The sequence below is a fragment of the Callorhinus ursinus genome, unplaced genomic scaffold (assembly GCF_003265705.2).
Source record: "Callorhinus ursinus isolate GAN/ISIS: 27379988/994484 unplaced genomic scaffold, GSC_fseal_2.0 scaffold25, whole genome shotgun sequence".
Taxonomy (NCBI): Eukaryota; Metazoa; Chordata; class Mammalia; order Carnivora; family Otariidae; genus Callorhinus; species Callorhinus ursinus.
The window spans coordinates 2,589,411-2,602,339 of record NW_027397087.1 but is presented as its reverse complement, the minus strand read 5'-3'; the positions used below and the strand labels follow the sequence as shown (position 1 = coordinate 2,602,339).

Genomic DNA, 12,929 nt, shown 5'->3' with positions numbered 1-12,929 from the left:
AGCAAGACAAGCATCTTCTGAATTATCTGATCACTCTAATTCTTCTATATTAATGGCACAATAATGGTGTTTTAAATTCCTTTGTTTTATGTTAGTAATTCTCACTCACCTGCTGGGGTTTAGTCAAGTACTCGCTCTACCTACGGATGATTCAAATTATTTTCAGACCATCTGTCTTAGTGATTGTCCGATGCATTTTTAAGCTATTCATATTTTTTATGACGTTCAATAAAAAGCATCTTGATCTTTGGTCCAAACATCTCAAAGGTCCATAAACATGAAGTCTTTTCCAAATTTCCCCAGCCTGTAATGACCTGGGCACCTTCAAAATCCTCGAGAGCTTTTCTGAATGGTTCCTTTATCACAGCTTCTGCTGCCTGGAATGAGCTGCAGTTTTCCATTGTTTACCCTGTCTTTCTAACTAGCTTGAAGACCTCTAAGGGCACAAACTGTCTCATACCTTTTTTTTTTTTAACATTCCCGGTGCATAGCATAATACTCTGCATATTTTTTCAAATGTGATCAAACATTTACTGTTACTATACTAAGGTGGGATGGCATTAGGGTTAAGAGAAGAGCCTCTGGAAGTAAGCTCCTGGCTTGAAATGCCAGCTCCACTCCATAGGAGCTCCATGACTTTGGACAAGTTCTCCAACCAACCTGCCCCTCGGTTTTCTCAACTGTTAAACAGGGATAATGTCCTACCTATTCACTGGATTGTTAGAGGAAGAAACAGGTTAATGTATGTCAAGAATTTCAATCAAATGCTTGCCACATAGAAAGTACCATGTAAATGTTTGCTTGACAATGATAATGACCTCTATTTGGCCCTTTAGAGCTTAATTTATTCAATAATGTGACACTGCTATATGTAATATGCATTAACCAGGGTTTCTTCCAGAAAAAAAAAAAAATCAGGAGCATCTTCTCCACTTTTATTTTTGTAGAGTTAGTTACAACTGCCCCCAAGACATCTATGAACAGACTAACATTAATGCTAGATTGGCAGGACAGTCTGATCAGCTACTTGGTGACATGTTGGAATGTAGAGTAATGGTGGACAGGCGCCAAATGAATACCATTCTATTTATTTGTTTGTTTGTTTGTTTGTTTGTTTTAAGTAGGCTCCACACCCAGCGTGGAACCCAATGTGGGGCTTGAACTCACAACCCTGAGATCAAGACCTGAGCTAGGGTCAAGATTTGGATGCTTATCTGACTGAGCCACCCAGCACCCCAGATGAATGCCATTTTAAACAAAGGAACCTAATCACTTTAGAAGCTTAATATACTATTAATATGCAGACTAAAGCAGTGTAAAACGCTATGATTACAAACACGGTAAAGTCTTTTAGGCCCACCTTTAGCAGCACTGTTACTAGTACTTCTGGAATATGGCAGATCAAATGTTTATTCTATGAAAGAGAGGAAAGGGGTCAGGAAGAAAAGGGAAAGAAGATATAGAGAGCAAATAAATGGTCCCAAACACTGTAAGAGATCACACTGAAATAATGCAGAGGTAAAAACAAAGTATCAGTTTCTGCCTCCCACTCCCCGTTATATCCAAAAGAAAAGATAATGTTTAGAGATATGTATATGAGAGTATTCAAGAAGAAAATAAGGAGAAATTAGAAATGAGAAAAGAAAATATTGAAATAGACATGAGGCACCCATATCATTTAAGCAAATAGATAGTCTTGACAGTCTTAAGTTTTGAAATCACATTTTCTGAAACATTCTGTGGTCAAATACATTTTACGAACGAGAAATGGAAGATTATCGCAAAATGGAAGATTATTGCAGTGGGAACTTTTAAAATTATTCCTCATGAATTTTCTTTGTTTTGCCTATCGCAAAAATAATATATATTCAATGAATAAAACTTTGAATAAGTGCTCGGGCACACGTGTACACATGCATGCACATGTCCCCACGTACAAAAAAAAAGCTATCAGCCCTTTACATTCATTTAACCTTTATATACATTATGGGGTTTGCCTTTCAGTGTTTGGGGCTTTATTTGTTTATTTTTATTTTGGTACACATCAATGAAATATTACACAAATACTATTTTGTGTAATATTTTGCAATAGCAAAGTGCGTTTAAATGTTTCATTATGCTATTTATTTTTAAATCATTCCTTATTATAGAAATGAAACTATTTAGGGGCACCTGGGTGACTCAGTCGGTTAAGCATCTGACTCTTGGTTTCAGCTCAGGTCATGAGCTCAGGATCCAGAGATGGAGCCCCGCACTGGGCTGTGCACTCAGTGGGGAGTTTGCTTCTCTCTCTCTCCCTCTGCCCCTCCTCCCACTTGCACATGCTCTCTCGCTCTCTCTCAAATAAATAAATAAATCTCTTAAAAAAATGAAACTATGTAAGAGAAGTGTTTTTGTGCCTCAAGATAGATAAATGGATGTACAGATAGAAATATCTCCAGCCACCCTTTTCATGGTGCATAAATAAAATTTCTCTTTGATTGCTGGCTAAGGTCACTACTTCAGAACCTGGAGCTATTTTCATCTCTGTGTGTTCCAGTGAAGTCAATCATTATTCATTAAGTATTCAGGACTATATTGCAGCAAAGGGAGAAATGGTAGAAGAATTTTGACAAACTGAAGGGATCTGCCGCACTGAGAAAGGAGCAGGGAATGCGTATTTCTGAGCAAGTGGATTCTGAGCTTTCCAGGGGGCTGCCATCAAGAGCTCCCAAAAAGTATGTTCACCTTCTAACTCCTCTAATGGACAGTCACTGCCAATCGCTGGTTTTCCTGATTCTAGGCCAGTGTGATTTGCATACAGAAGAACTTCAGTTAAAGGACACTAGGACTTCAATTAAAGGACTCACTCACTGTGAGTGCCAAACATATAAAACATAGCACCTCCTTGCTACAAAATCTAAAATTAGTCACCGGGAAATGCATGTGTGTACACAAAAGGCCGAAAGAAAATTTACCAAAAAAATGTTAAAAGAGGTTATCTCTATATAAAAATAGGTTTACAGGTGATTTGGGTTTTCCTCTTTATAAATTTCTGATATTGCGGAAAGAACATATTATAAGAAGACAGAATAATAATTATTTTAATAACCTGGAAAGGAAAGAAGATTAAGGTAAAATTAGCCATTAAGGTTAGTGTTATTTCCCTATAATTAGATCTCAACAAAAGTCTTCACCTTGCAATCCTTAAAATTCAAAGTTCTTACCAAGGAAAGAAAAAAGGACAAACCAAAATTCATTAAAAATGATTCATTATAGAAAAAGCTTTTTCAGTGTTTTTGTTTTATTTATGTTAACATTTGTCAGGTTCTAACTAGGCCAATGACTCAGTTCCTAAAGTTTTTGGTTTATCAGTATGGTTCAGTTAGCCCACATGAACAATTGTGAAAAATTCCTATTTATTGGCACTAGTTTGAAATAAACTCGGTTTTTGAGAGGAAGGAGACAGAGAAGAAAAGTCTAATTCCCAGGATTGATGAAAAAGATATCTAGCCAAAGATAGCTTTCTGATAAAATACTATGCATTTGGGAAGTGACAGAAAGTAAGGTTTTTTGAGAAATGACCCCTAAAATAAGAAAATAATTAAATTAATATTTAACAATTAAAATTGAAAAACTAAATTCAAGAACCCTAAGGCAACTTCTAACCTGAAAAATCATTAGGAAGCTAATAGCTTGATCAAGTTATCATTAATAAAATAGATTCCATTCTTTTTGAATTGTTTATATTTTTTGAATAAAATCATATATGCTGTTTACCGTAAGTAATTTCCAACTACATTAAGTCTCAGAGTCATCTGTGTTTGGGGGCTTTTCTTTTTTAACGTTGTTTTTTATCACTGTAGCTTTTTATTCAGTTTTTTGGTCCAGTTTATATCAAATTTAAGTTCAATTATTTCTTCAATAGTTCTCACAATGAGCCTCCTTCAGGGAAGAATGAGGGTAAGTCCTAATTACATTCTCCTTGGATTGCTGTGATGAGATTATATTTAGACCAGGTATATTTTCAGTCTTAGTTCGTTTAAAGTTGGATGTGGATAGGCCTAGCAGACCATGAATTAACTCTGGGTGCCTTCCTTTTGAATTTTCATTTACACCCCCTGTTTTGCCTGTGTGAAATGTTCTAGTAAGAAAAACAGCCCAAGGCTCATACCAACAAAGGGGGGGGGCACAGGTGAGGGCCCTGAAGACGGTAAGAGAGAAGGGCCTATCTGCTGTTTGTGTCCCCTCCATCTCAGCAATTAGAATTTCCTCCACTCTCTGAGGGATTTTTAGAGTATGAATTATGGCCTGGATTAAACAGTTACTCTGCTAATCCTTACAAGGACAATATTTTCTTTGAGAAAAGAAGGAAAAGTGAATGATTATAGTTGCTATGAAACGCTACTAGAAAAGTCTGTCCTGAGGTCTCTGAAATATTTGCTTCGTGAATTTACCCAACATCGCCTTCATGTGTCCTTGGTTCTCTTTGCATTTCTGCCGGGAGTTCAATTCCCACATCAATAAGAGATTGCCAGCCCTGGGGGCTCATAATAAAGACAAATTGTGTACACACGCGCCCCACACCGTGAGGCAGGACCCTTCTGTCCGGGCCTCCCCTGAGGAGGGCTGGCCAACCGGACCATGGACACATCCCCCCAGCACTGCACTACATCATCTGACCCGGTTTCCCTCCTCGCTTCAGATTTCAGGCGTCTCTGCCTGGGTCCCAGTCTGTTTAAACTCACACTAGCACTTCAACAAAACCGTCATATCTTTATAACACTTTTCAAATGTAAAGTTTTCAAGGATTTTTTTTTTCTTAGAGTAGTACATATATTGAAATAGCCGTATAGCTTTGCCCAGTAATAAATAACTCCTTGGAAAAAAAGAAGTGCTTAAGATGGATATTCTGCAAAACTCCAGAATTATTGTGCAATCACATTTTTATCTACCATTTTTAGAGCCCATTTGATTTATCCCAGCTTGGCATATTAGAATAGACATGGGGAACAAACAGCCTGATAGTTAAAATTTTGTCTGCATGTGAATCTCCTCTGGCTTCCTCCTCTGCCAGGAAAATTTTTCCTGTTGTCAGTCAACTGATCCTAATATCTTCTTGGAACAGAGCAAACATTTTAAAGTACAAAGCAAAAGTCCTCCCCCAGCCCTGGAGAGAAAACTTTTTTTCCTTGAGCTGTTGATGTCTTTAAGAGAAATGGCTTTAGCTGGTTCAGTCAGATGATAGTGGACACACTTAGCTCCATATAAAGGAAAATGTTTGAACACCAGTACTATTGATTTCAAGGAAGGTTTATTTGGGTAACATTTGTTTAAGAAGATAATCAGAGTCATAAATTGCATAGCGAGCAAATCCCTCTTAAGCAACAGCAGAAGAGTGGTTTTGTTATTTTAAACTTTATCTTTGCTTTGAAAAAGTCCAATATTATTATGCATTTTGAAATATTTTATCAACTGAGGAACTTAGGCCTCTCGATCATGGACTGCATTCTTTAATTAACTGATTACTTCCAATTCTTTTTAGAGTTTTGGCCATAATTAGTTACTCTGAACCTAAAGAGAAAATGAAGACATGACTTTATCTTAAACCTTAGTAAAGGGTTTTGTTTTAAGGTAGACAAAGCAAGTTTTCTTAGGATAGCCTTATGGTAAATGAGCTAGAGTCTCAGCTTATTTCAGCTAGTATCTCAACACACATTATTTTAACTGTTGGCTAAACATAAATTGATAGAAAATAGTCACCAGCGAGAATAGAAACACAGTAGCGATGGTCACTGAAAAGAGATTTAAGCCAAAAAAGCAAATAAACCCAAAAACTATGATAGGATATCTATAGAGCTCTTCATTGATCTTGTATTTTAGAAAAATGAAGTGTGTGTTAGGAATGATTCATGGGCTGGATAGGGAAGTGGTTGGAGACTGGTTTAGGGTGGAGAAAGAAACACAAGAAACAGCAATACTGGATAGAAAGAATAAGTTCTTGTGAGCTTTTCAAGTTTCTATTATCAATCTGGGCTTAAAAAGAATAAAATATTTTGACTCAATAGGTGCCCAAAATGAGATTATAGAATTATTTCAGAATTAATCAAGGTATTGTCTTATTTGAAGGATGTTTGAACAATAATAGCTATATTATGAAGGGTTCTCCTGAGGAACAAACCCAATAGGAGATCTAGCTATCATCTCTCTCTCTTTCCCTATCTATCTATCTATCGAGAGATTTTAAGAAACTGACTTACACAATTGTAGGGGCTAGGAAGTCTGAAATCCATAGGGGAGGCCAACAGGCTAGAAATTCAGGTAAGAGTTGATGTTGCAGTCTTGAGTCCAGAATCTGTAATGTAGGCCAAAAGGTGGGAAGCTCAGGCAATGTTTCCATGTTGCAATATTGAGGCTGAATTGCTTTTTCCTCAGGAAACCTGTCTTTGCTGTTAGAGCCTTTAACTGATTAGATGAGGCTCATCCACATTATGGAGTGAATCTCCTTAATTTAAAGTCTACTGATTGTAAATGTTAATCACATCTAACACCTACTTTTGTAACAACATCTAGACTGGTGTTTAAGTAACTGGGCATTATAGCCTAGCCAAGTTTACACATCATGATAGTTTTAGCAACAACCCTTAACTTTGTACATTTTGGTTTCTCATTGTGTCTAAGAATGAGATGATGTATTAAATATTAATAGAATGTTAAATAGTATTGGATTTTCCCGTGCCTCTGTGTGTGTGTGTGTGTGTGTGTGTAAAAGTTTGTGCCATATGCTCAGTCTTACTGGTGTGTGTTTCTAACTTACACTGGTAAAACAAGTATATGCTACCAAAGCATTTCTCCTGCAACCTTCCAAAGTAATATAATCTGTGTGTCTCAGACACACCAGCTGAATATACCTCCAATGATAGCATTTAAAGAACTCCACTCCAGATTCTGAATAATATGGCTAATATCTTTGAAGAGAGAGGACTTAAACATAAAAGAAATAAATGGCCCATTAGAATATATGACTTCAGTAACCAGGCATTGAGCTTTTGTCCTTTGTTTCAATACTAGCAAGATAAAAATAATATATTAGAAATTTCATTCAAGTCATTGGCATCGATTTTCAAGTGACTGCTTATAAACTTTAAATGCTTTGGTTTTGTCTCATTTTATTTTATTTTTTGTTTTTGCTCATGCTTATGTTTGCAGAGTGAGTCATTCAGTTGGTTGAGTGGTTGATTTTTTAACTCAAATACTTTATTTATCAAGACTAGGAAAGAAAACCACCTATAAATATAAATGGGAATTTTGAAGAAAACGATCATAGATTTTCGTTAATTTTATTGAAAGTCCCCTATCTTAATAAGGATAAACAGTGTCACTGGCTTTTATAAAATAGTTCAGTTTTTTTCTTCTTCAATATTCACCTGTGTATTGAAATTGGATGATAAATAGCATAGTTCTTACAGATGAGAGATCAGAAGTGGGTCTCACAAGGCTAAAATCAAGGTGTCAACAAGCTCGCCTTCCTTTAAGAGGGAGAATCTGTTTCCTCATCTTTTCCAGCTTCCAGAGGCCACCAGCATTCCCTGGCTCAGGGCCCCTCCCTCCATCTGCATCCAGCAGCGAGTGACATGAAGCCAAGCCCTGCCCACATGGCCATCTCTCTGGGTCCCTCTCCTCTGCCTTCCTCTTGCACTGCCACCAATAAGAGCTACAAAATAATACATTTGTGTTGTTTTAAGCCACTAAGTTTGTGGTAATTTTTTATAGCAGCTCTAAAGAAATTTCTATAAAGAAAAAAAAGAAAAGAGAAAGACTGTTAAAGTATGAAAAGGATAAAATAATCCTTAAGGGTAAAGCTAGAAATTTCTTTGCATGTATTATCAAGTAAAACAAGTTATTTGCCAACTTAGCAAAGAAAGACAATGCTCTCATTCGTGGGCTTTGTCTATAATGGGGATAGATATCACTCTGAATACCTATAAAAATAGATTTGAATATATGCTACCAAATTTAAATATTTAAATTGCTAATATGATTCTCCAGGTGGGACCAATCGAATCACACATGTCTCGCCATCTCGAGGTCAGTTGATTAGCAACTTTAATTCCATCTGCAACCACAATTCCTACTTACATATGTAATCTCACACAGATTCACAAGTTCTAGGCTTTAGGACATGGACATCTTTGCAGAGGCCATTATTCTACCCTGTGAGTTAATAATTCTTGAAGCTAGATGATGGGCACCTAAGAGTTCATTATACTAGTCTATCAATTTTTATAGGTTTTAACTTTTCCAAACTAAAAAGGTGAAACATAAATAAATGTAGGACCTTATATCATCCAAGGAATTGTGTCCAGGAGAGAATTCCAAATTCAGTTACAACCTCATTAGTATTCAGGCTCTTAGGAAATTTCCATATTTATTTCCAGCGAGCTATCTGAAAAAAGATAAAATAATGCAACAATTTTAAAACTTAAAAGTATAAAAATATAGGCATACATTTTACTTCCAGCAAACAGCCCTTCCTCAGATTTAATCTCCCCCCATGCAGAAAAAAGGCTTAAAATAATTTTTAGAAATACTCATTACTCATTACAGATTCTTAGATTCTTCTAGGTTTGGAGAGCTCTTTTATATCATCTAGTCCAGGTACTCTCTGACACAGGACTTTCTGCCAAATGATTATCTACACGTTTATTGAACATCTCCAGGGGTGAGCGATGGGAGTCACACCCTCCAAAGTAGTTTATTTCATCTTCGGACAACTACAATTACTAAGATCTTGTGACACTGATACAGCTATGGAGAATAAGTATACTCCTACTTCTACATAACAGTCTAGAGGTATTGGAGAGTAGCTCAGATGTCACCCCAAGGCTAAATATCTTTTGTTCCTCTGGGCATCCGTGGCAATCCAAAATTGCTAACAAATAAAGACTGTGTCCCTATGGAATATTTTATTGGAAGTAAACTTGTCACTTTAAGTGAAAATTCCCTAACAATTCATTAATCTGATAAGTTGAATCATAATACATTGGGAAAACCTAGAGAAGGTTTTACCCATGGCTCTACTCCAAAAGCCAGCCTCACAGATTTTCTGGGATTCTTATCTTCCATAGATAGGCTATTTCAACTGGGTGGTAAGTAACCATTTTTGTCCTGGGATAGCCCTAGACATAACTGCCCTGCACACCTATGAGCTGTGAGCATAAATGACTGGATTAGGGAGGTCAGGAGAGCTCAGAGTGGTACAATTGAAGCTTCAACCTTCACTGAAGACCTTTCATTGTATAGGACAGTTGAATCTCTGCTCTGTAACTTGAGAGAAGCTGATCTCTTTCCACTTATTAGCAGATTTTAAAACCAATTTTACCTAAAAAATAAAATTTCACAGAAATTACAGGTTCCATTTTTCATTTTTCTAGTACCTAGTTTGACAAGATTTGCTGAGAAGCTTAAAGTAACACAATTAAACAAGAGGTGATGACCTTGTAAAACTTAAAGCTTTTAATTTTATTACCTCAGGAAAACCTTGGTTCTCATAATAGGTATAGGAGGACCAGAGCCATGCCACCAGATTTCACTGGACAAAAAGGATAGATTCTACACAGAGTTAACATAGATATGAAATAGGTGGGGAAGAATTGTCCAGCTGACTTAGAGGGCTCATTTCTCACCACCTTACAACACAGTTAACTGCCTCAACTTTTTGTCAGGCAGGCCCTCAATTGTAGGGCTGATTGAAAATAGAAACCAGTAAAGGCTCTGGTTGAGATATTTTGCCCTCAAAGCTAATCAGTGACTTTTCTGAACTGAGATCTTTTCTCCTCGATGGCTCATTTTATACTGTTGTTGACTCTGGGCATAGTAGCTCCTGGTGGGAATCCATTGTTTATTCCATTTTCGGAAAGGATGACCTCTGTTCCCCCAAATCATAGACTTCCAAGACCACTTGACTGTTGACCTGAATCATACACAACCCACATGCCTGACTAATTGCTTAGTTACTCAGGACATCATGAGGAACTGGTGACCTTTAGATCTAGCCTACTGCACTACAAACTGCCACCACACTGTCATGTGTTCTCCCCTTTCATGGAGATAGCTACCAGGAGAGCTTTCAGATTATGTGCAGCTTTTATTAACTTTTGCCTCTGAGGACAGGACTCAGTTATAGGCCAAGAAACATAAGCTCCACACAGACTATTCTCATCCTATCTCTCTAATGTTTACACAAAAATAGAGTCAGATGACTGACACTAGAATCAGCTTCTGTCAGGATGATCTTTTAACACAGCAGTTAAATTTTTCATAGTTTGTGTTCTGTCCCCTCTTCTTTTGAACTTGCTTCTAAACAGTCTTAGAAGCAGATCTGGATATACTCAATTAAAGCTCCTTTATAGTAGAGACTATTTGGCTGATGCAATTTGGGTCTTGCAAACTCAGAATAGCCTACACAGGCAATTCCTCCTGCTAACTAACCACTGTCAAAAGGAAGAGCTACATGTCAACATGTTAGTGAATTCGTTAAAAGAATGCATCTTTTACTTGGCTTAAAAATAACAAGTCAAGCAACAAGTTAACTTATTTATTTGGATTGGTACAAATATCATGAATAAGTCATCTTAGCAAATATTTGGGCAATAGAATTATTAAAGACAGACGTTCCTCGAGGGCTTTATGAAGACTGTGTTTTGATGGAGGAGGCATTTGGTTATACCTCCTTTAAAAATTATCTTCAAGTTGGGGCACGTGGGTGGCTCTGTCAGTTAAGCACTGACTTGATTTCAGCTCAGGTCATGATCTCAGAGTCGTGAGATCGAGCCCCACGTCAGGCTCCATGCTGAGCGTGGAGTCTGCTTGAGATTTTCTCTCTCCCTCTCCCTCTGCCCCTCCCTGCCCGCTGCTCAAAAAAAAATATTTCTCAAAAAAAATTATTTTCAAGTGAAAATATTACCAACTATATCTATCACCCATCTGTCCATCTGAATAAATGACTTGAAAGTAATTATTTTGAAAGAGTCTGGCCTTTTCCAGTGGGTACAATTTCAGCTCACTCAGCATAGTTTGCCATTCTTTCCTCAACTGGTTCTTTAACTTCCACACAAAGATAACTTCATTGCATCTTTTCCCTCATCTTTTCTCATCTTTCACCCTCATTTTTACTCATTCTCTGTATACTGCTTAAAATTCCATATGTAAATATATTTAATAAATGAGTGGTTAGACAGAGGGATAGATGGACAAATTTGTCCTGCTTAAGAATGAACCTAAGCCCTTTTCTGTAGTGCATCTTAGTGTTTATTAACACACACTGCTAATGATCTTTCCAGCCTCATCTTTTGACATTTCTCACTACCCACCTCTCACACACATACACCAATAAACTGAAGTGGTTACAACTCCAAAAACATACCAGTTCCTCCTTGGGACACGTTTCTTTACCATTTGGAACTTCATATTCTTATCAGAAAAATGGGAATAATGCCTATCTTAGAGAGCAGCTGTAAGAATTAAAAGCATTAATTTACGAAAAGCTCATAACATGGCGTCTGGCACATAGTGCACAGTAAAAGTTACTTACTATTGTGATTGCTGCAGTAGTGATGATCATGTCTTCCCCCAAATCCATGGCTTTACACATATCTTTTTTTTCTTCTGCCTAAAATACCGCCTTGTCCACCTGGCAAATTCATGTTTATTTTTCTCAGTGAGGCCCTCCCTAACCCCTACAGGGAAAGTTAGGCTCTTCCTTGTCTGTACATTAAAACATTTTCATAGACCTTTATTATCATGTTTAAGGCATTGTCCTCTAATGATGTCTGATGTCTTCATGTATTTCTTTACCCCACTAGATTCTTAAGGTGGGGGACAGATTTTCCCTAAGGATGTCCCTGACACTTGGTATGGAATAGATCACCAATATATGGGAAAGAAGGAAGAAAGGGAGGGAGGGAGGAAGAGAGGAAGGAAGAGGGAGAAAGGAAGGGAGAGGAAAGGAAGGAGAGGAAGGAAGGAGCCAGCAAACGAATGAATCCAGTCCTCTGGCAGCCATCCTGTCCTCCATCATTCCTGGAAGATCCCCAACAGTGATGTATTGATCTCATTTACAAATTCTGTCAGTGCACTGATTAACAGTTCCCAAGTTTATCATTCAGGGCATAAATAACTCTGGTTCTGGAAGATATTAATTCATTTGCAGTGACTAATTTGCCTCCTATTTGATGATAATGCCAACTATTGACTAAGGCAAAATCCCTTAGCTTGCCAACCAAAAAAAAAAAAAAAAATCACTTATTCAGAAAATGGTTCATATAGGAAAGCAGCTGCTTTTGCAACTGACACAAATGAACCAAAATTTGTTTCTATAGAAAAAATTCATTCTGGTGATTCATTTAGCTTTGGTGGTGAGGTTTTGGTGAAGACAAGAGAAGTGGAAAATGAAGGAGTACCAAGAAGGTAAGCATATCAATTTTCTTCATCATTTGCTTTCTCTTTGATGATTTTCCCTATCTAGATTTCCTAAGTTATAGATGCAGAGTTCTTATTGGTCTAGCCTGTTATATTGGAGAAAGAAAATTCAGTCAGAAAAATAAAATTAATTGTAAACTGGAAACATTTTTCTCATAAAGAGCAACAGTTTTTCTCCCCTGATGTGACAAAGATCTTCTTTACTAACATCCTGTTTTGGAAGATACTGTTCATTGACAATAGAACTCATAAAGGTGAAGAAAAGTTTCCCATTTTACGAAACAATATTTCAAGCTCTGGAAGTGCTACAATTTATAAACTGCATCAGATAACCTGTTAGATGATCCCAATAGTAATAGGGTTGCCAAATTTTTTTATGGTAAAAAGATATGTGGTAACTAAAATGTAGATGAGGTTGCTATTCACACACACACACACACACACACACACACACACACACACACACACAC

At 37.1% G+C, this 12,929-nt stretch overlaps 1 long non-coding RNA gene across 2 annotated transcripts in view; it reads left to right on the top strand.

Moving 5' to 3' along the window:
* LOC141369982 (uncharacterized) overlaps nucleotides 1-12,929 on the top strand; it is a 30,192-nt gene that overhangs the window by 12,706 nt on the left and 4,557 nt on the right. The window contains exon 3 of one of the 2 annotated variants that reach the window (XR_012373593.1): nucleotides 12,388-12,447. This is a non-coding gene — a long non-coding RNA (uncharacterized lncRNA). Of the gene's footprint in view, nucleotides 1-12,359; nucleotides 12,448-12,929 lie in introns of both variants that reach the window. The other variant, XR_012373592.1, reaches the window with a different exon arrangement.